This window comes from Stigmatopora argus, chromosome 13, assembly GCF_051989625.1.
Source record: "Stigmatopora argus isolate UIUO_Sarg chromosome 13, RoL_Sarg_1.0, whole genome shotgun sequence".
Lineage (NCBI taxonomy): Eukaryota > Metazoa > Chordata > Actinopteri > Syngnathiformes > Syngnathidae > Stigmatopora > Stigmatopora argus.
The window spans coordinates 10,018,184-10,042,301 of record NC_135399.1 but is presented as its reverse complement, the minus strand read 5'-3'; the positions used below and the strand labels follow the sequence as shown (position 1 = coordinate 10,042,301).

The window sequence follows — 24,118 nt, the reverse complement described above, 5'->3', positions numbered from 1 at the left end:
AGTAGCCGGAAGGAGCAAATTCACTACCTAGGGACAGATCTGAAAAGGTCAAACAGCTAATTCATTCCATCTCTATCTTTTTCCCACTGATGCAATCCAGATTAAATTCGCCATTGAACGGCTGTTCTCTTGTCAGTTCACATATGATATGAAGTCATTTTTAATTCACTTATAACTAGTGCTTGAATTTTGTAAACAAATGTCAATTGTCAAAAACGGCAGTACACAATACCTATATACAACAACATACAATGACTTCTCAAATTCTTATTGTTTTGTGGCATTAAATTCATTAAACGTCTAGCAGAGATTATGTTAAATGGTAATCAGGTATTATATTTATTATCATGACCGGACGTTTCGTCGAAAGACGTTTGGTCCCTGGACGTTTGGTCCCCGGACGTTTGGTCGACCGGACATTTGGTAGAACGGACGGGCCGTCGACCGGACGTGCCGTCGACCGGACGTTTGGTCGCCGGGTTCACTCGTTGTCAAATTATGAGAGAGAGAGAGACAGAGAGTTTACTGTTGAAAGCGAGCAATCAGGTAATCTCTTGCTCTCAAAATTATAATCATGAGAGAGAGCGAGAAAGAGTCCGTTCTACCAAACGTCCGGTCGACGCCCCGTCCGTTCTACCAAACATCCGGTCGACCAAACGTCCGAGTGCCATTACAAAGTGTTTTTATATTGTCAGAAATTCAGGCTTTTTGATAAATTATAATCTTGTTCTATTCAACTGTGATGGACAACTTCAGAAAACTAAAAAGGAAAAAAAGTGTTCTTTGTAAATACTCTAGGAATCTTTGACTAGTTATTTGATATATGATAATAAATGGCACTCGGAAAGAGTAGTTACAAAGAACACTTTTTTTTCCTTTTTATTTTTCTGAAGTTGTCCATCACAGTTGAATAGAACAAGATTATAATTTACCAAAAAGCCTGAATTTCTGACAATATAAAAACACTTTTAAGTGCATATTAGAGTGTTGGTGCTACAATAAAATAGGGCATCATCAAACAGTACTAAATTGCTTTAAGCATCACTCTGTCACCATGTGACAAAAAAATAAATACACTTAGAGCTACACAATGCTGGGACATAGATTGCAGTCATTTTAACTGTAATTTGGTGTCAGAAGCATGTTAACAACTCTTGATTGTGTCACTTCCAAACAATGAACATCTGCAAAGCCTAATGAATGCACTCTGCTGCTTCCATTATTTAGTTTTGCTCATGAAGATAACATCAAGCCATATGCCGGGTTAGTTATTATCAGACACTTTCCAAAGCTCTTCCAAAATATGTCCACCATACATTTAAGACGGCGTTACCATGAAAACAGGCTTCATGGCATGAGGGGCATTTTCTCATTGGGAGCTGGACATATTGAGAAAGACCGCAAAGACATGTTTTACTTTTAAATGTTCTACTACCTTTCAAGCCACTTCACATTGAGCGCAACGGGGCCAAATGTATGTATACCAAATGACCTTTTATTCCATTTTTTTTCTCCAGGCAGCTGTTTTGGAAAATACTCTGCATTGTTCTATTCAAAGAATTAAAATAAATAAACGTGAGGGCACATTATTTACAGTAGAATCACAGAAAAAAATAATATGTGGGGGTGAGGAGAATGCTCAAACAAACAAAAGAGCTTCCAGTGAAAGACAACCCAAAAAAACACCAAAAAGTAAAATCCAAAGGGTTTCCATTTCTATAAGAGTGGAAACACCGTGGCAATGAGCCCGGCACATTATCATGAGCTTGGTTCCTGTAACCCAGCAGCCACAACTGGCACAGCATCCAGGCTCATTAAAGTCGCAGGGCTTTTGAAGTGTGCCGGATATTCGGAGCAACAAAGACTTTATTTTGAGGCGGGCAAACAAAAAAGGTTTCCGTACCCTCGAAAGCTTTACTAGCCAGCAGTCCCAGCAGCTGTATACATTTCTTTTCTATTGTTTTGCTTTATTCGAGAAAAGGCAGAGTGACAAGCCAATCGCTACCCAAGTCTGGAATACTGCGGCACTTGACTCTAAAACTATGATCTATCATTGCTAAAGCATACTTGCGTGATGTCAAAAAAACAACAACATGAGAATCTGAGATCAAGTAACCAAACGAAAATAATATTGGTGAACGTTGAGTTTTGAGAGTGCTCTATCAGTCAATACTCAATATAAAATAAGCACTAAGGCCCAGCACATTTGTGCAATCAGTCTCAGTAATAGTTTCCAAATCGTTAATCCAATGTGATGCATCTCAGCGTTTGCCGTGTGAATAATAAATCTTTATTAAGAGCATATATTTCTGCGAGTGACACACTCCATGAGGTATTTAGCTTAAATGCCATTCGAGTCAAGTTTGATGGGAATATTATGACAGGAGGGTGGATTCACGCTGCGTACTAATGTACAATCTCGTTCGGCTTGTGTTACAGAAAATATTGATCAGTGAACTCGGGGAAAGTTTTTTGTTTATAGAAGGCAAAAAATTACATGTTTGGAAAAACATCTCATTCTAAACTCTACCCAACGGTAAACAACTCAAAATTCTTGCCATGAAACAAGACAGAAATCAATAGGTAGAACTTTAATTAGGGCACGTGAAATTGTTGACTTTAATTAGAAACTGGCTAGGGATGAAATGGTTTACTGATAAACCAGATTGACATTTCAAAGGGTGGCAAAATGTCATTTCTATTGACCATCACTGTCATAGTCATTTCCAGTATATTTTTTGATGTCGTTTACAGTTTCTGATATGAGAAAATACTGAATTGGATTATTAATGTGAATATATGAGATCATTCATCTTGGTTCCACTTTGTCATATCATAAAAAAATGAGCCTTTGAAAAGGGTCGTGATGACTTTTTGTGGTTGTGTTCATTGTGTATGATACCCTTTTTTTGCAGGGACAAGAAAGTGCAAGATTTCACATGATGAAGTGCAATGGGAAATGCATGTTCTATATTATTTAGCTTTAAAAAAATTCATGATCAATATAATTTGATTTTCACTTCTTCAATAAACAAATGTATCCAAGGCTCCCTTCCTTAAACACATTCCCAGGCAACATCCCAACTTAACTTTTACTTTTAGGTCAGATTGTCAACATGTTCACAGCATGACAAAGCTTGTTGTGACTGATGCAAGTTGCCAGCCTGTCAGCCCCGGCTTCCTCCCCTTAAACCTGACAGCAAGGATCTGAACGCTAATCGTTAAAAGAACATTACCATCATCAAGCTTTTCAACGGATTTGACTAAAAATAGGACTAATTTAAAGTATCCTAAGCTGTCAGTACCACCGGATACTCGAATATGTGTTGAATATTCGTGTCGACACACTCCTTGGAATTAATTATGGTGTACTGATATACCTCTTCTTAATTTAGAGTGTTGTGACACCTGACCTAAAAATCCTGGGAGACTATATAAATATGAATGTACAAGTGTATGTTTTTCCGATTCTCAGTATGAATCTAATGTGTATTGAAGAAGATGAACCTTTAAGAAATGAAATTGTACAAGCATTAATGTCTGAATATGAATATATATAAAATAATTCAAAACACAGTATAATCTATTAAATCTAATGAGTATAATTTCCACTTCAAAAAAGTGTTCGCATGAATTTAGAAGACGACTTGTGTAAGTAACCGATGCTACTTTCAGCATACTGCAAATCGCAATGGCCAGAAAATCAAAAGCCACCCACTGCTATAGATCAGTTTGTCACATTGTGCTTCAGAGTTGTAAATCATGCTCATAATTTATTCCAACATACTGTAAATTGCATATCATCATACAGTGTAACGCCAATGTAAATAAAATAAGGAAGAACATGACACTGTACAATGGCTGCTTACTGACATTACTCATAAACAAGGGAGAAAAAAAGTGTCACATCTGATTGTGTGTGCTCAAGAATAGTGAGGATGTGTGGAAGTAAAGGTACTCCTGTTGGCCATTCTACACATATATTTATTGGATAACATAAGGTGTTACATAATGAGAAGCTCCCCTGCACTGTTGCCACAAAATCTGCAATCCCAGCGCACAACAGCTCTCATTCACCTTAGATAATGCAGTTTAATCTGAAGGTCTGGGCTCAGGAACTGACATGGCCCAGCGAGAACCAGCTCACGTCGGACAACCCTACTGGCAACCTTGACAGGCACTTTACCCGTCGGTGATGCCAGCAACCCTGTCCGCTTAAGCAGCTATTACTCCACCTGATTGGTAATCACGACATGGAGTAGAGAATAAATCCTTCGGACTGCTGCTGGTTAAGATAGAGGAACACAGTTATTAGGTGACCTTGGACAGGGCAGAGGGAAAAGGGGGCCCACCTGATTTGAGGATGAAGGCGTTATCATCAACGGTATAATGACACATTGTCATGCAAATGTAATTCAAGCGTAGTGACTACAATCCTATCTGGGAAGAGCTCATTGTAAAAAGGGCAATCATGTGGGTATATAAGGCTCATACCACATCCATAATGTATCGAGTTAGTAAGACATATTTGTCTAAATTTGAACAGATAAATAATGCAAACTTGAAAATTGTCTAATGTCACAATGAGTCATTCGCACATATTTTATTGGCTCCGAGGGATCAGCTAAATGGTTCTTATGGGTATTTTCCAAAAATAACTTATGCCAAAACAAATTATGGGAAACACCAGAGTGAAAAGAGATAGCAAATTTGGGTGAAAAGTGAATTAAACGTGTGAGATTGAGTGGTTCTTTGCCGAAATGTAGTGTGTAAATTGACTGAGACCTGTTCGGGGTATTACCCAACTAAACTGTATTGCAATGGCTTGATTGACTCACAAAAGAAGAAAAGTAAAATGTTATTTCTGATAAAAGGTCAGCAAATGGCTTCTTGGCTCAAATGCCTATCCATAATCAAGCATGTCCTGTTGCTAATGTGACATTTCTGCTGCATTGTCTGTCACCCCAATATTGATGTACGTGATTAAGATGGACTTGCCCTTTTTCGAAGTTTCTGTTTTGGAAACTTGGTCAATTCTGCTAAGATAAGTGTATGTGTGTGACTGTGTTTCTCAATTTCCCTCTCATATATACACATACTGGTACAACATGTATGCATAAGGTATGTATAATAATAATAGTTCCTGAGGTTATTTTAGTAGTATTAAAATACATTGCTGATCATCATTGTTGTTTGCTTAAAAAAAACCTCATACCTGCCAACTTAAAAAAACAAACTTATTTTGTTCCAACGATGGGAGCAAAGCCTTCAACCTGAAATTAATAATTGAGTGACATTGAGGACATTTATCGCAATCTCGGTTTTTTTTTCTTTCTTGAAGCTATTATCAAGCTGGGAACTGTGACCACCATATAGCAGCAATGTATCATGTTTGAAAGAGATCCATTTTTTATTTGGTAGCCGCACGTTATTCTGTGGGCCCCGAAATAACAGTCAAAATGGTCTACATGAGATGCTACCCCACAGTAGAGTTTGCCTTTTCTAAAACTGGCTGACATGAAAAGACTTAATGTGTTGCCTGCCTCTATAATTTTTGGGAGGGAGTATTTTTAAGTGTTCGGTTATTTCTATATTTTCATTTCTGACCAGAATATGTTTTTATACAGCATATACAAAGCTCTTTTTTCAACAATGCTTGAAGGTTAGACAGATATCAGAGATTATGGATTAGACTGCCAATCAACATCTCTGCCACTGAGGTTAATGGCGTGACGGGTATCGATCAATCCCACCTGGAAAGCTGTGGACATACAGATATGCTCTTTTAGCAATCTACTTTCACAAATATCTCCCCGTTTAACTTCATACATTTCATCTGACTGTATTAGTCTTATGGCCTGAACCTCTAATAGTTTGATGGGAAAAATGCTGACCTGACTTTTATGATGGCTAAAGGGAAGACTACTTTTTTTACTGTTTTTTTTTTTGCATCCAGAGTGGGATTATCATTTTTATTTTGTGTGTGTTTGGTGGGGAAGGATTATGCAAGAATAATATATTCCTCCTACAACCAGACAACACAGCCTCTCTTGCCAAGCCAATAAGAACATTGAAAGTAATAAAATAAACTGTAACTTGGGAAAATGGCTCAAATGTCATACTGTACCCCAGAATCTTGGAAAAATACCGTATCATCACACATCTCGGAGATACATTAATTTCTGTGTAGAGTAAAAAAAATAATTTGAATTCAAGGGTTGTAGTATACGATTCGAAAAGAAAATCTGCTTTTGAAAGGTGATTTTAGTTGCATGTAATACACACAAAACTTATGATTAATTTAAACAAATTAAAAAAAATGATATAAATCAATGTTAATGTTGGCTATTATTTTGATCTGTTCTTTGGTAAAACTCATATTACATTATGTATGCAGTGCCAAAGCATTCCCATTTCCTGCAAGAGACCAAAAATGTGAATAAATAGTTCATGTTGAAACACAGAACTCTTGTTGTTTGCATTCTGTGCGCCAAACTATGTCATTTATTCTAAGCCAGATGTGAACACAACAGCCAGTGCTCAAATCAAATCTTTTGTGCCCTTGCGTGTAATTATTATTACAGCATATGGAAACGTAGACACACGGGCACTGAGTAAATACATTGAATAATTCCAATAGCTGCGTTTTACAAAACAGGACACAAAACTTCAATATTAAAATGCAAATGTGCATGTACATGGCTACATAGTGTATATATTCATTAACCACCCCAGGTCCCAGAGCTAATGAACGAAAGGAAATGAAATGCAAAACATATTTCTTGTTGAGCCAATGACGAAAACAGCCAGTTTTTGACTACTTATTCATTCAATATCTGATGTGCTTATCCTCACATGAGGTACGGTGGTGCTGGAGCCTATCCCTGCCAACTATTAGAAGTGGGCAGAGGAGAGCCGAAAGGTTTGCCAGCCAATCGCAGGGCAGAACGAGAAGAGCAATCATTCCAGCTCTCAGTTATACTTAGGGCTAATTTAGAGTGTTCAACCAGCCTACCATGCCTGTTATTGTGGTGTCGCAGGAAACCGGAATACCTTGAGAAAACCCATGCAGGCACGGGAGAATATTAAAACTCCACAGGGATCTCAGACCTGTGCGGCAAACAGGCGAATCTGTCTGCACCGAGCCACCCCCATTTGGACTGAGTCATGTAAGAATAAAAGTAGATTTTTCAAAATTCAAGGCTTTCTTACAAAGCATTTGGAAAGAAAAATCGGCCTCCATTTGGCCTGAACGAATCCTTTGTAATATTTTTAAAAATGAAAATAGGCACTATTCAGCTTTGGATTGAATAAATGAAAGCAATGCATATGAAGGGCACAAACAAATCAGTAATATTGGCGTCCTCCGCAACGTGGCATGGTTAATGTCAAATGCCAATATGCAAATGCACAACTGCAGGAGAAACCATATTAAATTGAATCTGCTTGGGAAAACTTTTCAGGTTTGCGATGCCTCACACACAATGTGTGTGATATGTTTACCAATGCACCACACCGCCTACACTTGTTTTTCTAGTCCTTTTGAAGAATACCTCTCGGATGTTTTGGAAACATCATTACGTTTTAGAAGTCATCTCACAAAGTAGGCATCAGACTTCAGAAAAGTCTTACAACTATTTTATCGAGTAATACACTCCATTTTCTAGAAGAGTTGACAGGAATTAAAGGATGAAGAAATAACTGAGGGCAATTGAAACATCACAGAAGAGACTCAAGAAACATCAATCATTCCTCGACACATTGCAGAACTGTAAACCTTTATGAGTCGGATCCATTAGAGACGTCGATGGGGTTGGCCTCTTCGGGGCATGAAAGTGAGTCAACATGGGGAGGATCCGATCTTGGTTATTGGCTGATTAAAATCAATTTGCTGTGGCTGACACGGAAGGTGGTGGGATAAAATGACAAACCGGCGATTGGGAACTGTCTGGGGCTCTCGCACGATCGAAGTGCCAGGCATCACCCTCATCATTTAGAACATCTGGCATTTTAGGGCAGGAAAAAAAATCTAAAAGGTTATCAGATGTGTAGAACAGATGAGTCGGATTAAGGTTTAAATTGAATTGAATTGCTAATGGCAAGGACAAATTAAACCATCTGTTTGGTACACAGTGGTGCCCCGAGGTGCAAGTTAAATATAGTATAAGTACTCAGTCATATCTCAAATCAATATTTTCAGAGCCTTCCCATTCGGAAAACACAATTTAAAAAAAAACGGATATTTAAGATTCATCAGTTTTGTGCCGCCAACAGTTATTCCACACAAAAGATAAAGATTACAGTTATTACTGTGACTACTGTAAGGCAAAATTCCTACTAACAGCCCATTCATGTAGATTTCAGCTCAAACACATTTGTGCCAATTTCTAGGCCAAAATGTTTGAACTGACAGGTCCATACTTTAATCAAGTCTAAAGCATATTCCATTTAAGCCTTGACTGTACAGTCACTACGGATTCAGTATTTGGTTTATATCTAAACTACATACAAAAAGGCTTGTGTTGAATTTGAAAAAAAGAAAAGAAATCACATACTGTATAGGTCACAAAGGGCAGAACTATTCAGTAGGAGGCGCAACAAGTATTGAAACCATTCAATATTCATGCACTCTTCCTCCCTTTCCTTCTGGTTGTTTATACCTGACGTCCATTGGTTTCAAAATAAAACCGAGTTCAGTTGATGTCTGTTAAAGCAGTTATTTCCATTCAGTCGCCTACGGAATTGGGTGTAAAAACACAGATTACTGCAACCAATCACAGCAAACAAAATGGAACTTGCACCATCATTAGGCACTTGACCTTTTGTGCAGTTAATTAATGAGCTTGACAACCACTTTGGCTTAAAAACAAAAGCACTTTTTGTGCTCTAGTAACATGGAGAAAGTGGTCATAAAAACCATTAAGGGGCTTTTTAAAAAAAATAAAAAAATATCCTCATCACCAAAACAGGAACTCAATATTTAAGAATTTTTTTGCTAATTTCTGAGCCCACTCAGATTGCCTTGTCAAGGCCCAAGGTACTTATTAGCACTTACTCGAACCGTTGCATGCACTAATGAAAGCACGTCGGTTGGAATTAGTCAAAACAAAGCACTTAGTGCATGTATTGAAAGTAAAAGTCGACGGGATCTAATGGGTGGCTTCATCGAGGTCACTTCTTGCGGTAGATGAAAATGGGAGTAATCACAGGACAGATAAAGCAAAGCTTTGTGGGAGCAGCAGTCTGTTAAAACCTCACACACACTGACTGAAGCTAGGAATCATCTATCAATGCCACATGCCGCATTTCAACTGAAAATCACCTGTCGATAACATTCACAAAACTACAAAAAGGAGTCTAAAAATATTTTAAAATATAATAAAAATTATTCCACTGGATGCCATTGACAGTGACAGACAATTAATCCCTATTGAAGAAGGATATCTGGCAGTAAATCATCCACCAACTAAACCCACGTTTAAAAAAAAACATGTGGTGAAATAAATGCATGTATGATGACCCATCCCCTAAATATTACATGCAATATCTGCCAGGCAACAGCTCTGAGGCCAAGTCATCTCCACTGAATGTTTACACTTCAAGTTTCTTGAATTTAATAACGCTTTTGGCTTCATTATTCATACCAAAAATGTGATTCATTCGCCTAATGAGTACATACATCTATTTAGATCTTGTCTGCCTGTTGCCAGGTTTAAAAAAAACATGAAAATTCAAATGATATGATTTTACAGAATACAGAAATCAGTTAAATACGATGTTTTTCTAAGCTGTTCTTAATCAACAACACTGGCCTACATCTGGTTCCATGTCGGCTTTAAAAATAAAGATGTATTTTCTTGCCTTCTCTTTTGTTTAGTGAGAAAGACTGCAATACATTCATCATTTAAAGCAAATGTCAGCTACACTTTCATCAGGATCTCACTTTGAAGTTATAATATGTTGAAAGTGGAGACATCAGTATTTTAGTAACTTTAAAAAATGGCAGCAATACAGCAATTATCTCATCACAGTAAAAGGGCGAAAATTGCACTTTATCTGAACAAAATCCTTTTGAAAGTAGTTTGTTGGTTCTGTTTCTTATTAAGCAGTACTAGTTGAACAAACAAACGTACTCATCCTCAATCCACTTTTTTTTGCGCTCATCGATAACCTATTTATTCATTCTGATTGTATGCTAGTAATTCTCCCCCCCCCAAAAAATCGAGAAAAAAACATGGCAAACTACATGCTTAATGGTTGTCTTTGTCAGTAACACTCATGATAAAGGTTGGAACATAATGTCATAATTTCACACCTCAGCATGGGTGGTATTTTGACACCTGCTAGCAAATTGACTCCTTTTCACACCACGAGATAATCGCTGCGTAAAATCTGTCGAAACATCCAATAACCGCGCCTTTGCTGACCAACAATTATCACTTTATATTAACAAGAGTTTGCTCGTTGTTGGAAAGAAAGTTTGCCAATGAGGGTGATCAATAATATTAGCATTACATTACTGAAGCGCTGAATGAGTCATGGCACAATATTGACTATTTGTATTTGCCTGAGTCCAGTTCAGTGCTGTTGGATTTAGGGAGGATTACTAAGCAGGATTCTTCTGACCAAGTACGAAAGTTGTTTTTCAATTGAGTAGATCAACTTGTCAGACAGCGTTTTCGGCTCCAGACCAGATATTATATTGGTGCCATGACTCGACCTTCTCGCCCCATTCAGATGTAATATAGCTGAACATTAACACGTTATAAAACCTGGAAACTACCCAGGGTGTGACTTTCAGACATATGGAAATGCAGCTGCCACACAAGCTACAGAGTCTAAAATTTAAACCAGTGCCTACTGAATAATCTGCCCTCCAAAGGAAAACAACAATTAGGGGGGAAAGTGAAATATGCTATTTTGTGTTGTGCTATCTGACCTGTGTAAGATCGGGGCTGTGAAACCCGGCGGTCAAAGTGTCTCTCTGCCAATGGGAAGTGCCCATCTGAAGGTGATAGACTCTGCTAGCCCGGGGTTGGAATGAATCACCGAACCTGACACGTTCGTCAAAACTCCACAAAGTGCAGAGACTCTGCCGCGGGCAAGGTGACTTAAGTTCACACTTTTGGATTTTTTATTGTTGCCACCTGGCATCGCTCTTCCACTTTTGCCTCAATCTGACCAGCAGACACTAATCAGAAATTTGCCTGATTTTTTTGGGGAGCCCTAAAACCTTAAGAAAGATAAGTCACTTTCGGCAATCTGCTAATTAACTCTGAAAGCTAAACAAATGGAACGTCTTTGTGTAATTGAAATATAAATCGGATACATGTATTGGTTCTAGGTTCAAATGTTAGCATGTGCTCTTTTTATTGCCCTAATTTTAGATGGGCATACATATTGGCAAACGTTTAGTCCGAGACAGCTGCCATTCTTCTTCAATTTTGTCCAAAATGTTGAGATTATATCTGCGGGAATTTCGGAAATAATCCAGTGAGTAGGTGTTCTAAAAGCAAACTCTTTTGCAGTATAACCGACAAGATGCAACCGAATCGTTACAGACTCTGAATAATACTTTCAGGCAAAAGTCAAGGTTGCCTCGACTGTTTCCCGAAAGTATTATTTGATATTCTTTGATATATTTTGATATATCTAACTTTAAAGCAAAAAAAAAGCATATAATTAAAGGTAAATCTGCATGCACATAACCACAATATTTAAGAGCTTTTCTTAGACCACCATTAGCATAAAAGGCAAGGAATCACAGCAGTGTTATTTTTTTTTTGACAGACATTCTGTTTTCAACTGGCATGAGATAAATTTTAAAGATCACAGAGGGATCCACGTCTGCATTTTCCATTAGTGAGGAACCTCATGCAAGCTACTTCCACACTCACTGACTTTTGGTAGGTTTAATATTCAAGCATGCTCTGCAGATTAAAACGTAATATCAACATTTCCCACAATGCAAATCTGATTTCCGCTCCCTACATACATCAGACATGTTCCAAATGTGCAGAAGGCGCAAGTTTGAGATAAAAGTAAAGCCCTCCAGTCTTAACAAAGAAATTGTAGCTTCAAGGGCAAATTACCCCCAAGCACCCTCCGAGGGATGGCTGGAAATGAGATGATCGAGGTCTAGAATTAATATATGCAGCGTATTTCATTTAATCTCTCAGTATGTCCTATGAGAAAACTATTGCAACTATTGTGACAATCCAAAGATAATTGTTTTGTTGCTTAGCAAGGAAGTAAGTTGAACGCTAAAGAGAGTCGGATTGTGGTATGTGATTGTGTATCGCGGGTAAATCGCTTATGTTCAGCAACGTCAGATGAAATGAAGTGTTTCGACAGAAGTGCACAGTCTCGCCAGGGAATCGTCCCCATTCTCTCGACGTAGACTTGATGAACGCTTCTAATCAAGTGGCGGCCCTCGACTGAAACGACCCCATGAAGACCGCACGTAATAACACGGGCAACAAACAACTCTAAATGGAATATTGATGCACTCAGCATTCACTGCCTCTCTTTTCGCATTGACATCCTCTAGATCAGTTTAAGTCACCCCAGTGAATTGAAACTTGGATGCCTTTTTTTATTCGTACGTAAGATTTGTTTTTTGTTTTGTTTATTTGTTTTATCACAATGGTGGAAACCAATTACTGGATAAAACAAGCCATCAATTGTGGCGTACAGATCAGGTGCATCAGGTGCAACTCTGTTCCACCCAAGATGCTTCAAGTTAATGGTTTAGAACGCAGGTGTCAAAGTGGTAGCCCGGGGGCCAGATCCGAGCCGCTATATGACTTTCTGTGGTAAATCATGTGCTGACTTAAAGTTTAATGCTAAAATTGAAATGAAGATTACAGATGCATCGGAAATACTATTTTTTTTAGTCAAGAAAAGTATTTTTAAAAATCAAATTGTTTTTGTAAATAAATAATAATACATTTGTTTATCCTGTTTTTTAATCTTAAGAATGTTAGTAAATTTTAAACAATCAATATAAAGTGAATATGTAATTAAAAAGGTCAAAAAGAAATTTTGAACAAATCATAATTCTATGAATATTTTAATGACAATCAAAAAAGCTATTTATTCATTAATTGATAAATTGTGTGTGGCAGCCTGGTTGGCAGACATAGGGGATTATTCTTATCAAACTTATCACACCATGCTTTTGTGTGTGTTGAATATTGTTCGGACTGCAGTATGAAAACATTTTGTTTACGCAGGTAGGCCTGAAATTAGCTACCAATGATTACAGTCACCCAAAGGTCATTTAATCTTCAAAGGCACGAACATCCCTTTTACCCTGAGTTGATTAAAATTATTTTTGCCATTAAAGGGATATAAAATATATTTTGCTGAAGTCACGATAACACAGTTATTTAATGATTGTTCTCTATTCCTAACAATTAAAAAGAGAACAGAACAATGGTTTTCACAAAATAGAATCCACATTTCAGCCTTGTATAAAAAAAAATCTAACTAATTAATGCATTTTTTTTTTTAAATTCTTTAAAAAAATGTGTTCTACTTTTCATATGCATCATTATGGTGATTGGCTATTGCCAGCAAAATTAATTGACTTACTAAATCCATTTTTTTTCTTCGCCTTTCTAGTTTTGGAAAACAACTACTAGTTGTAGACTTTTACTATACTTGCAAGCAACACTTATTGAATGCTGTTTCTTCTAAATGGATAATGTTCCTGTGATTTGTCATGCATGTGGCTCAGGTCTGACTTGACACATTAAAAATATTTCCGGCATCAAAAGACATTTGCACACCCCAGCGGGTCTGAAGGAATCCGCAGAGAGGCAATCAATCCCTGCCATAAGGCTGAGCTGGGGAATAGGACAAGAGTCAACCTTAAGTGTTTCTCACAAAAACAATGATGCCATCCCATTATAGCATTAAAAAATAATTTAAAAAATACAAGGAAAATAAAAAAAACACTTTGGGTGAAACCCTTCTGAGTTTCAAAGTAAGCGACAGTTTTATCATGTTATTCAACGTCAAACAAAGATGGTCATTGAAAGTGAAATCCTTCCATTACTGGATGCTAATGTTTTAAAAAAGAGCACCATTATAGTCATGGCTTTTAGCGAGGCTTCTGGGCGTATTGTAAGCGGTCTGGAGGCTTGACTGGAGGCTGCTTAGGGAATAAATATTTCATGGTGCTTTCTCACTGTGCATCAGCAATAATCACACCTTCACATTCCTATAACCAAGCTCCCATTTATCTAACTTTTGAATGTGAAATTGGAACCATGAGGGGGTAAACTGAAAGTTGTCAATATAATTGTAGGATTTATACGCCCATTAACCTGACAGTAGTAGATTTGCAATCTTAGAACACAGTGCTAGATCTGGTGTCAGAATTGTAAAGTGACCCTATATCAATTGATGGTCACCTCTCCATCACCATACATCAAACAGACTTTGCACTTCAACAGTCAGTTTGCAGCAATTACAATAATTTAGTAAAAAAAACTTCATTCCAGTCATCCCCCATGTTAATAGTAAGTAGATAATAGACGTTTTTCAATGGTGTTTGTATCCCAAGGGTCACAGGTGAATTGAAACATGTCTTTCATCAAAGTTAGCCAAGTATTATAGTTTTAAAATTCAACTATAGAGAATATGGTTGCTAAGCAATTGAAATGAAGTCAAATGTCCTCTAACGCCAACATTGTAAAGAAGGGCACCTACATTAAGGAGACTTGCATAGAAAATCTTTCCTGCGTGAAAATGTCACCCTTGATGGCCTGAAGCTGAACTGTCTTTTATCTAGGGGAAGCAGGGGTGTGTGTATGGAGTCGAGGCCGCACAGCATGTGTTTGGGAGTCCTAGGAATTTAAATGTGACCGTGCATATGAAAATTAGAGAAATCAGCAGGGTAAGACTTCACCTTTCTCACACTCCAATGCTATTTCTAAAGACTAAATAAAATAAAGAAGAAAAAAAAACAAGCATCAGCCAATGGAATGGCCATGCATAATTTACATTGTCATTGGGCTGTGCAGTCAAATTGAAAGTGATTTGTAATTAGTTTATTTCAGTAATGTCACATCGGATGCCCCAAGGCTATGACTGAATCACAACCGTGATCATGACCTCTACTGTGATATTGGTTTAATACTGCTACAATATCCAATAATTATTCAATAGGAAAAAGGACAAAAAGGCATTTTTTTGCATGTTCAATAGTTATTCAGCTCTAATAGTTTAGAAATTGTTCAGGAATTGCCTTTAACATGTTAACATTCCAACGCCCCAAATTGTCCACAGCTATGGGTGTGTCTTACTGTGCAATGGAAATTTAACATAAGGGAAAAAGAACAAATGTATAATATCCAATCATCCAACACTTGACAACCAATCTTTCCATTTTCTACCTGAAAAACGTGAAGGGTGTAACTTTTCTCATGGCTGAAGTGCTCGAATATGCTTTGCAAGTCTGACACATGACGACAGCGCATGTGAAGTAGAGAAAAGTTAATGACAAAGCTAAAAAAAAAAAAAAACCCTAACTCCATTGTGCAAGGCCAGCAGCAAGCAGACAAGAAGCGCAGTGCCGGGAAAATGGAAGTAACCTCAGTGGGAGAGCTATCCTTGACTATGAAAATTGAGGCCTAAGGGTGTAAACATGTTACAAAAGGCATGCTGAGATTCTGGACTGCTCTATTCATAGCAAGCTGAAGGCAGGTAGCGCACCACTCGCTGCAAACCTCTTCCTCCAATTAAACTAAACAGCAAATTATGGTGCTGCAACTGAATAATTGCCCACTATGGTCGGCACTGGTGATGGTGGAGACCAAAGCGTTCCTATTCATGTCTGCAGGCCATAAACAGACACAGATGTTACTGTTTCTGGCTCTGTCAATCAAGCTGTACAATTACTCGTTCTCATACCGAATCCACCTGAAGCTGTAGTCTTACAAAACTGAACATAACCAACTGTATGTACTTACTAATACATTAAGACGTATGTCATTTATGCATTCTGGCTTTCCTTCTCAGTGCCACAGGGGGCTTCTCTTCATTAATTACATTCATTCACAGCCTTACAGCAAGGGCACCGTGGACATCCAATTCACAGTAAGGATTATTTATTCAAGAGCTTCTAGGATACACAAAATGCTTCCAATTTGGAGAGTATAATTTATATGGAAGACATTTTCTATCCATCAAAAATAACTATACAGCGTGAATGTACTACGGGAAATTAAAATTACACAAAGTCAAAAGATCAGTTTTTTTTGTTCAAAGACAGTTTAAATAATAATAAAAGAAAAATAAGGAAATGCTAAATTATGATTCAGGTCGTGCAGGAAATCAGCTTCACGGTTGTTATGTGCCTCAAATAACAAGTGAGTCTCTTTCCCTTCCTATAAACACTGGATCATAATTTGCTACTGTCTAATGCCATTTAGCAGAAATTAAGTCTGATACAACTACATAAAGTCTTACAGGGACCGAGTTGAGGTTTTACTAAAGGCAGAGGGTCATTGTAATTGGGTTCAAAATGGGTACAAATTAATACTTACTACTTTGAGTTGTTAATCATTGATTCATCTGACATTCAGAGGTTATGTTCTTACTGGTCTAATTAAGGCAACATCTAAAGTGTCTCCATTGGATGTGATGGCTCATAAATGTATTAGATTTCTGGGCTCAGCATTTTTTATGTTAGGTTTGAACACAAAGCAGCCCACACTCACCCTCATTTGCCGTGAGACAAAAGATGAAAGGACAGCATGACCATATTCATGAAGGTATATCTAACCACTGGAATGAAGGTGCGATGTAGCACAGCATAAATTTAAAAAGAGCACACCTTCAAAAATTAATACTTTAAGACTAAGAACATATGGAGTTTTACTTTCACTGGACTGATGTTTGTTGGAGATTTAAAATGCTCATATTCAAAAAGGGCACTTGCTTAATATGCATCAGAAAACTGATGTCATTAGGGAAAACTAGCTATCCCGAGGAAAAATAATTAACATGGACAAGCACTTTTTAAAGTTTCTTCCGGTGTCATTCTATCTGGGAATATTTTAATAACGTAAAAACATAACTAAAACATACCTTAACATTATAAAAAATGATGGGTGTCTAAAACTGAGACATTTTTCCATTCATTCCAAGAAATATTGTTCATCAAAAGCAGGATTGCTTTTTTTAATATCTTGTATTTACAGAATTGTGCTTTCCCAAGCATGGATTGGATTCTGGCAATGATGAGATTAATGTCAGGCCTACATGTTTTTACTACTGCAGTAACGGTCAAACTTATCTCCTGCTCTGTTAACGATCTCTGACAGACTGACAAGACTTCTCTGCTGAGATTTCTCATAAAATCGTGTATCGATCAACCGGGCTCCATAGCAGCCTCTAACTGATGCATATTTTATTAGTTTGCCCAAAACAAATCAGACACAGAACAATCTCATTTCCTAGTACTTACACACACCCGCATGGAAATGTTTCTTTCAAATACCGCCAAACGTTTGAGGAAAGCTAAAAAGCTTCTATCGCCTCATTTGATGAAAGGTCACACAACGTTTGACGTGAGCGTACGTAATTATCAAGGAAATACCGCTCTTAACGTTCAGCACCTCGATTTAATGAAGATTTCAAATGAGTCTCTCACAACAAGGACGAGTATATTATCACGTAGTAACAGGATATAGTAGAGGCTTCTACATCCAGGAGTAAATATGTCAAATTTCCCAGCCTTCATACACTTCTACAATACCTAAGCAAAGTCACTTCAAGGTGATACCTGGGAGAATAGAATCCTGAGGCCTATTGACTCTGTACATTATTAATTCAGTTTCAAGCTTACAGCAGCAGCGGTATCAATTCAAACGCAGAGATGAGAAATTGGAACAGTCGGGGTGCAATATCGTGACTTCATGTTATGTGCTAAATATTTCTTCAGTCTATGTTCCATGAATGGTAAGAGTAAAGTGCATGGAAGCCTGATCGTCTGTTTACAAAAGTAAAAAATGTGTTACACAAACCATGTTTGGACACACAATGAGGTTTCCGCCCAGCAACTACAAGAAGATCGGTTATAATTTCACAGTCTAATTGGAGAAACACAACATGGACAGTATATTAGGGCGGCATGTCACTTGTGAAATTGTGAAACATGTTGTCCTTGTGGGAGTCTTCATAACCTTGTTGAAGGTAACAAATCTAGAATAAAACTGGCCAAAATCCCATTATCATTCATCATTACTAAAAGCTTGCATCCAACAGTAAAAATACTCCTGAGAGTCCTGCACAAACTTCAGTAAAAAAACATTAAACTGACTGTTCACTCATTAGCATTGTTTCATGAGATTTTGCAGGGTCAGAGCGTCAAACCTAGTGCCTGATCTACCTTTCAAAAAATGTTGCTTTCCTGGTTATCCTCTAGAATCTTAAAATATAATAATTCCGCAGTATGCGGCCAAAAACGTGCTTTGAACAGAAAGCACAAGAAAACATTAACGTAGCTTCTGCCCGGAATGATAAGCGGAACAGTTTGTAATAACCGCCTTGGACAATCCATCAGCTGATCTATAAAATCTTATTACTAGCCCAGGTAAAGCAGTGTCGATACAAGGCGACAGACGTGTTCCTATAAGTACATGTCAGCTTTGTTCCACAGCGACGTGGTAGTGACAGGCCTAACCTTTAAATGCAACCCTGACAACTTCAATCTGCCCACTTTGCCTGCTCCCACTTTGCCTGTTGTTGCTTTTCAGCAGGAGGAGACAGCAAAACAAACGCCGCCCGTGGGAGAATTGATTAAATGTGAATAACATATGAGCTATGAGCTACTTTCGCAATGATACTGGTCACTACTATGGGTAGGAGAACTAGTGGCAGGATAATTTTGCAGTTCTCTGCTAAGTCGTTGTGGCATCGCCGAGTCATCAAGAACGTGCAGATGAAAGCCCTTGAACACGGCTGACAGTTATGACAACTCAGAGGTGATGCATTTGTCAAAACACATCATGACTAATCACCAACTCAGCCAGACTTGGGGAAGTACAAGTTTGAAGTCAGACAACAAAACATCTCACAATGGATCTATAGAAGACCTAAGGTTACTTTTGAATTTTAATCGTACTTAATGGGAAAAAAAAATCTGTTTGTAGAATATAAAAGGACACATTTTTATATAAAATATTTACAGAAGATCCTTTTGTGGCAGTGCTTTTTTTTAAATAATGGAGATGTCAGTTTCTACATGAACAAAAGGAGGCATCTATTACGTTTTTCTAGCTAAAATGTTGGTCGACAGCCTGCAAAATGCACTTCAAAAAGTACCATTTATGTGGACACATTTATTGACTAGGAAAGGTTCTTTGACAATTATATTTGTGTTAACTCTTTTTGAAAATGTTGACGAAAAAAAAGATAAATCAATGTTCCTTGTCTGTATTTTTTTTATTCTTCTGACTAATAACACCACTCAAAACAGGTCGCTAAATATAACATTGGTTGGACACTGAGCATGTTCTTTTGGAGTGTGCCCTCAACCTGGAAGCCAAGGTTCATGGCGGCAATCGCCACTAAATGGCTGGATGACTTTTGATTTATAGGACATGAATATAATTTAAGCAAAAGGGTATTCCATCAAGGCATACCTTTTGATTAATGTTAAAAAACACCACAAGGCCGTCGCAAGGCACAGAGCAATGATGAAGGTACATCTGTTGGAGTTGTGCAGTCGAACAAGTAGCTAAATTCATAGCTGTCTCACACACAATGCAGTGTGGCCTCTGTGACAAGGGTGGACAGAGACTGAGTAGACTCTTACATGGAACATTAGACATGATTAAAAGTCATTCACTGAAATGCCAATCATATCTCTGGCTATACTTTAAAGTCAAACCGAAGGAGAGAGTAAGATGACTTTCACGCAACACAAAACAACATCTCAAGACACTGCAGATGGCAATCTGCATCTATTCGAAAAAGTTAACAGTATTATTTCTGTTCAAGCGATTTAATCAAGTGTGCTTTGGTTGTCCAATCATCTCGTGCTGGAACGATTCATCACACAATTCAAAGAAGTCAAAGCAAAATCCTCTTTTTTCCAATATTTCTGGTTGTGACAGGACAACAAGAATTCATAACTATAGAGAATAGGAAGCCTATGGATAACATGTGAGCAGACTGCAAAAATCTGCAGGTCTTTCTGTTGTGTGTGGGCCAAGGAAGCTAAGAAAGAAAGACTAATTAGGATCTAATTCACTTTCATGGATGGATTTGTGTCCAAAATATTATCTTCTATTATTTTAAAGTCACTTTCTGTTGTCTTTCGTAAAAGCTTTTTTATGACTATCACCTGAATTGTGAAGAAGTAGATGACAACACCTTTATATTCCCAAAAAGAAATAAATGGCTTCGCAACAAGAAATATGATTGAGATTTTCAAAACACTGATGTGTTTTTCTTTGGCTTTTGTGTTGGAAAAGGTATCTTTATCAATAGCCTCTCTGTGATTGAATTTGGGCATCAACAGATCAACATTTGCAGACTCCCACTAAGCTACACCGTAATCATGTTTGGACAGAGATAATCTAATTCTCAGTCAATTATCTTGGCTTTCACAGAACTGATAATGGTTGCTCTTAAGCAGCAAATTGGCAACGTTAGAATGTAAACATGTTTCACGGTAAATGTATTGGCTCAGTGTATCAGGTTCCCATTTTTTGGTCCGTGGCCACTTTTTCATTTGTGGCCCACAGCGGAGCTGCTCAATAGGAAGCAGGGACGCTGAGGGGGGTCCTGGACTCCATTATCATTATCTGTAAATCCCATCCCCGACACGGAGAGCGAGGGGGCAGATGCTGTGGCAGCGGACCGACTCATTCTGTGGTTGGCATATTTCCATGCCAAATTTGATGTGACATGATGAAGATGATAATTTGACTAGCAGTCAGTCAACATGACAATCGTATACTACACGACACCAACACATTCCCCCAAAAGTATTATGTGCAACTGTCTATTTTAACAAATTGGATCCTTCTGTCTGACGTTCTCTCTGTGACAACGCGGTCTATGTAAATCCAAACCAATTACTTGGTGAATGTGGAGACAGAGTTTCAGCATGACATACCAAACAACATGATGTTTGTTTTGGTCTTTAGACACAGCATTTACTTTGGAAAGCAATGAACCAATTACTATTTGGATGCTTATTGGTCAAGTGTTTCAAAACAAAAGTAAATACTGACATAAGCCATTTGACTGTGAAAAACAAAAAGTTTACAAAAAAAGTGTCTGCAAGCAGTATACAGATTACATTTAAGCAATCAAATTAAATGGTTAATAAGCTGCTTGCAATGCCCTGACATGATTGCCACATTATTACTATTTAAATCTCCCCTTAAATCCCTCTTGAAGTGACACAGTTTTGGGAATTAAAAAGTGGATGGCACAGCTGTCTCCGAGTCCAGTGATTGGTAGTTTGAATTCAACTTTGCAGATCAAATTTCAAACGGATCAGATATCTCTTTCGCTCTAAATATTTAGAAGAATAAACTTCCAAGATAAAGTAAATAATAAATACCTGCACTTCCTGTGCCAGATTTTTTTTTGTGGACAACATTATACGTTCGTTACATACCATGACCATGTACGTATGATCAAGTTTTTTTAGAATCGCATAGACCATATATTGCATTCACTTCCTACAATCTTTTGTATAACCACATGAGCTCCGAAAAAGTCCTTGCAACAACCTTACAACTCATTAGAAATTTGACTTCCTTTTCCAGTATTTGAATAATATGTAAAACAAAATGTTTTTTTTACATTGTTTATCATCACAGACATTCAGTTTCTACACCATGAACAAGCAATGTCCAATGCACCTCTCAACAACAACAACAAAAATAATTCTATCCAAACTAGCATGACGACATGCCATTTGATGAGTCCTGCATCAATAGAACAGCTGGAAGATTCTTTGTTTGTTTATTTGTTGGTTGGTTGTTTGATCGTGAGTTCAGTGTCTTCTTTCAAATGAGCATCTTTAACAAGCAACCAAAGGTGGGATGGCACACGAGATGAAATCAATAGGAAACAAAACAATAAAGCATATGTGCACTCACAAAGCAACTCGGTAACATGTGAGAGGATCAAGTCAACACATCAGTCAATCAGCTTTTCCTATTCAGGCTAGTGGGAAGTCAGAGTCAGAGCTCATCCTATGTCACTTTGGATAGAAGATACACTGGACTGAGCGACAGGCAAAAACAGGATACATTTTAACTCTTAGATTTCATTATTTTAAAGTGCACTATTGAGAGTAGGCGTATTAAACCCTCTGCATGGGTCATCCTCAAATGCTCTTTATGAAGGAAAAATCACCAGCTCAGGGCAAAGCACTTTCGGCGTCATTCAAGTCACAGACATCACTCTCTTGGCTGAGAGTCTCATTCATGCACATCAGGTTGCTTTATAGATGTGTATGTTATGCAGTTATTAAAACAGCACAGTGTTTAAAAACACAATAAAAGCACTACAGCTTTCATTGTGTGAGTGAGGCAATATGTGACAACAGCAGTCACTGCCATTTTTTTTTTTACACATGACCGCAGAAGTGATCTGGGGACTGATTGCCTGATGCGCACATATCAGTATAATCGAGCAGCTTCACTCAGCTTGTCGAAAATGTCAATTCATATTGCTAAGAGTTTCTATTAAATTGTTATATTCAACCTGGAAACTTGAAAATAAACTCACAATGTCAAAGGCATTGAAAAAAGATTTTAAAATGCACACCATGGCAAGATAGGATCAACAACAGATTTTTGGTAGTGTAAGATTCCAACTTATGTGTTAATTTCCGCAATAATAGTAGAATTATAAATTTAGTTCAATATAAAGAAATATGATATGTCACTGCTGTCTTTTTTTCTGTAGCTTAATTTGTTACATTTCTCTTGTGGGTAGCGCCAGTCATCAAAGCTTCATTTAATGTCTCTTGCTCACTATTCATTTTTTAAAGTGGCCAGCACAGATTTTAGAACTAAGATTCACAGGCACGCTAATACACTTATTTAAGCTTGTGATCGGTAGTGGAAGCACGCTCATCATAAGTCTGAATTACAATAGAAGGCATTTTGAAAAATGAATCTAAGCTGCCCCACACTGGGCAAGTGTTATAGTCAGCTATTTTTTTTTAAATACATAGCCAAAGATGACAGTTTTTTTGTGTTTTTATTTGACATTGAAAAATGCTTCAGGAATTGGAGATGGTATCATTCTATATAAAAGTTATAGTTAGACCTCAAAAACATCAAAAACCTAAATAAATAATTACAAACAGCTAAAGAGGACTTAAAATATGACACATTTTAGTCAAGAGAAATCCAAATGACTGTAATGCGTGTTAGGTGAGTTAAAATAATAAAGATGAGGTGACATTTTTGTAGCAGTAAATAGAGTAATGGTTTAAATGACACCACCATGGCAGATGCCAGCGAGTTAACCGAGGCATAGGGTGGCAACGTCAACCTCGCTCAGTTTGTAGATGCATGAAAAAACAGCAATACCATGAGCCCGAGGCAAAACTGCATGCTCTGTCATGTGTAAAGTGGAATTGCATTGAAGTTGCATTGAAGGCATCGCTTTTGGCTACAAAAGCAGTCTAAATGTGATTTAATGGATTACAAATTACTAATGGCTCGAAGCAACAAAAATACGAGGAAAGTCACTAAATTGCTCTGTTTGCACTCACTGATGAATGTGCTTACCTCAAGTTGCGTTTCAGTCACTTTCAAAAACATGCACAAAGCCAAAACGCAGAATTATGCTAATGGACTGGCAACAAGCATCACTATCTGTTAAAAGTAGGATTTACTGGCAGTAAAACTATTATAATATGTGAAAATAAGAGCTTTTTTTACATTGTTTATCACCCCAGGCATTCAGTTTCTACACCATTTACTAGCTGGGCCCTCTTTACGATAGTTTTGTGAGTGGAAAAAATGCATTGCCGCTACTCTCACACACTAAAGTCCAAATCCCATTTCTTTTATTTTTTCGACTTAAATTCTGTCTATCTATAAATAGACATCAATATTTAATG

The 24,118-nt window shown here is 37.5% G+C and overlaps 1 protein-coding gene across 2 annotated transcripts in view; it reads right to left on the bottom strand.

Annotated features, from left to right (window-relative positions):
- Positions 1-24,118, bottom strand: part of lrp1bb (low density lipoprotein receptor-related protein 1Bb) — a 155,664-nt gene that overhangs the window by 117,468 nt on the left and 14,078 nt on the right. The window lies entirely within an intron of this gene.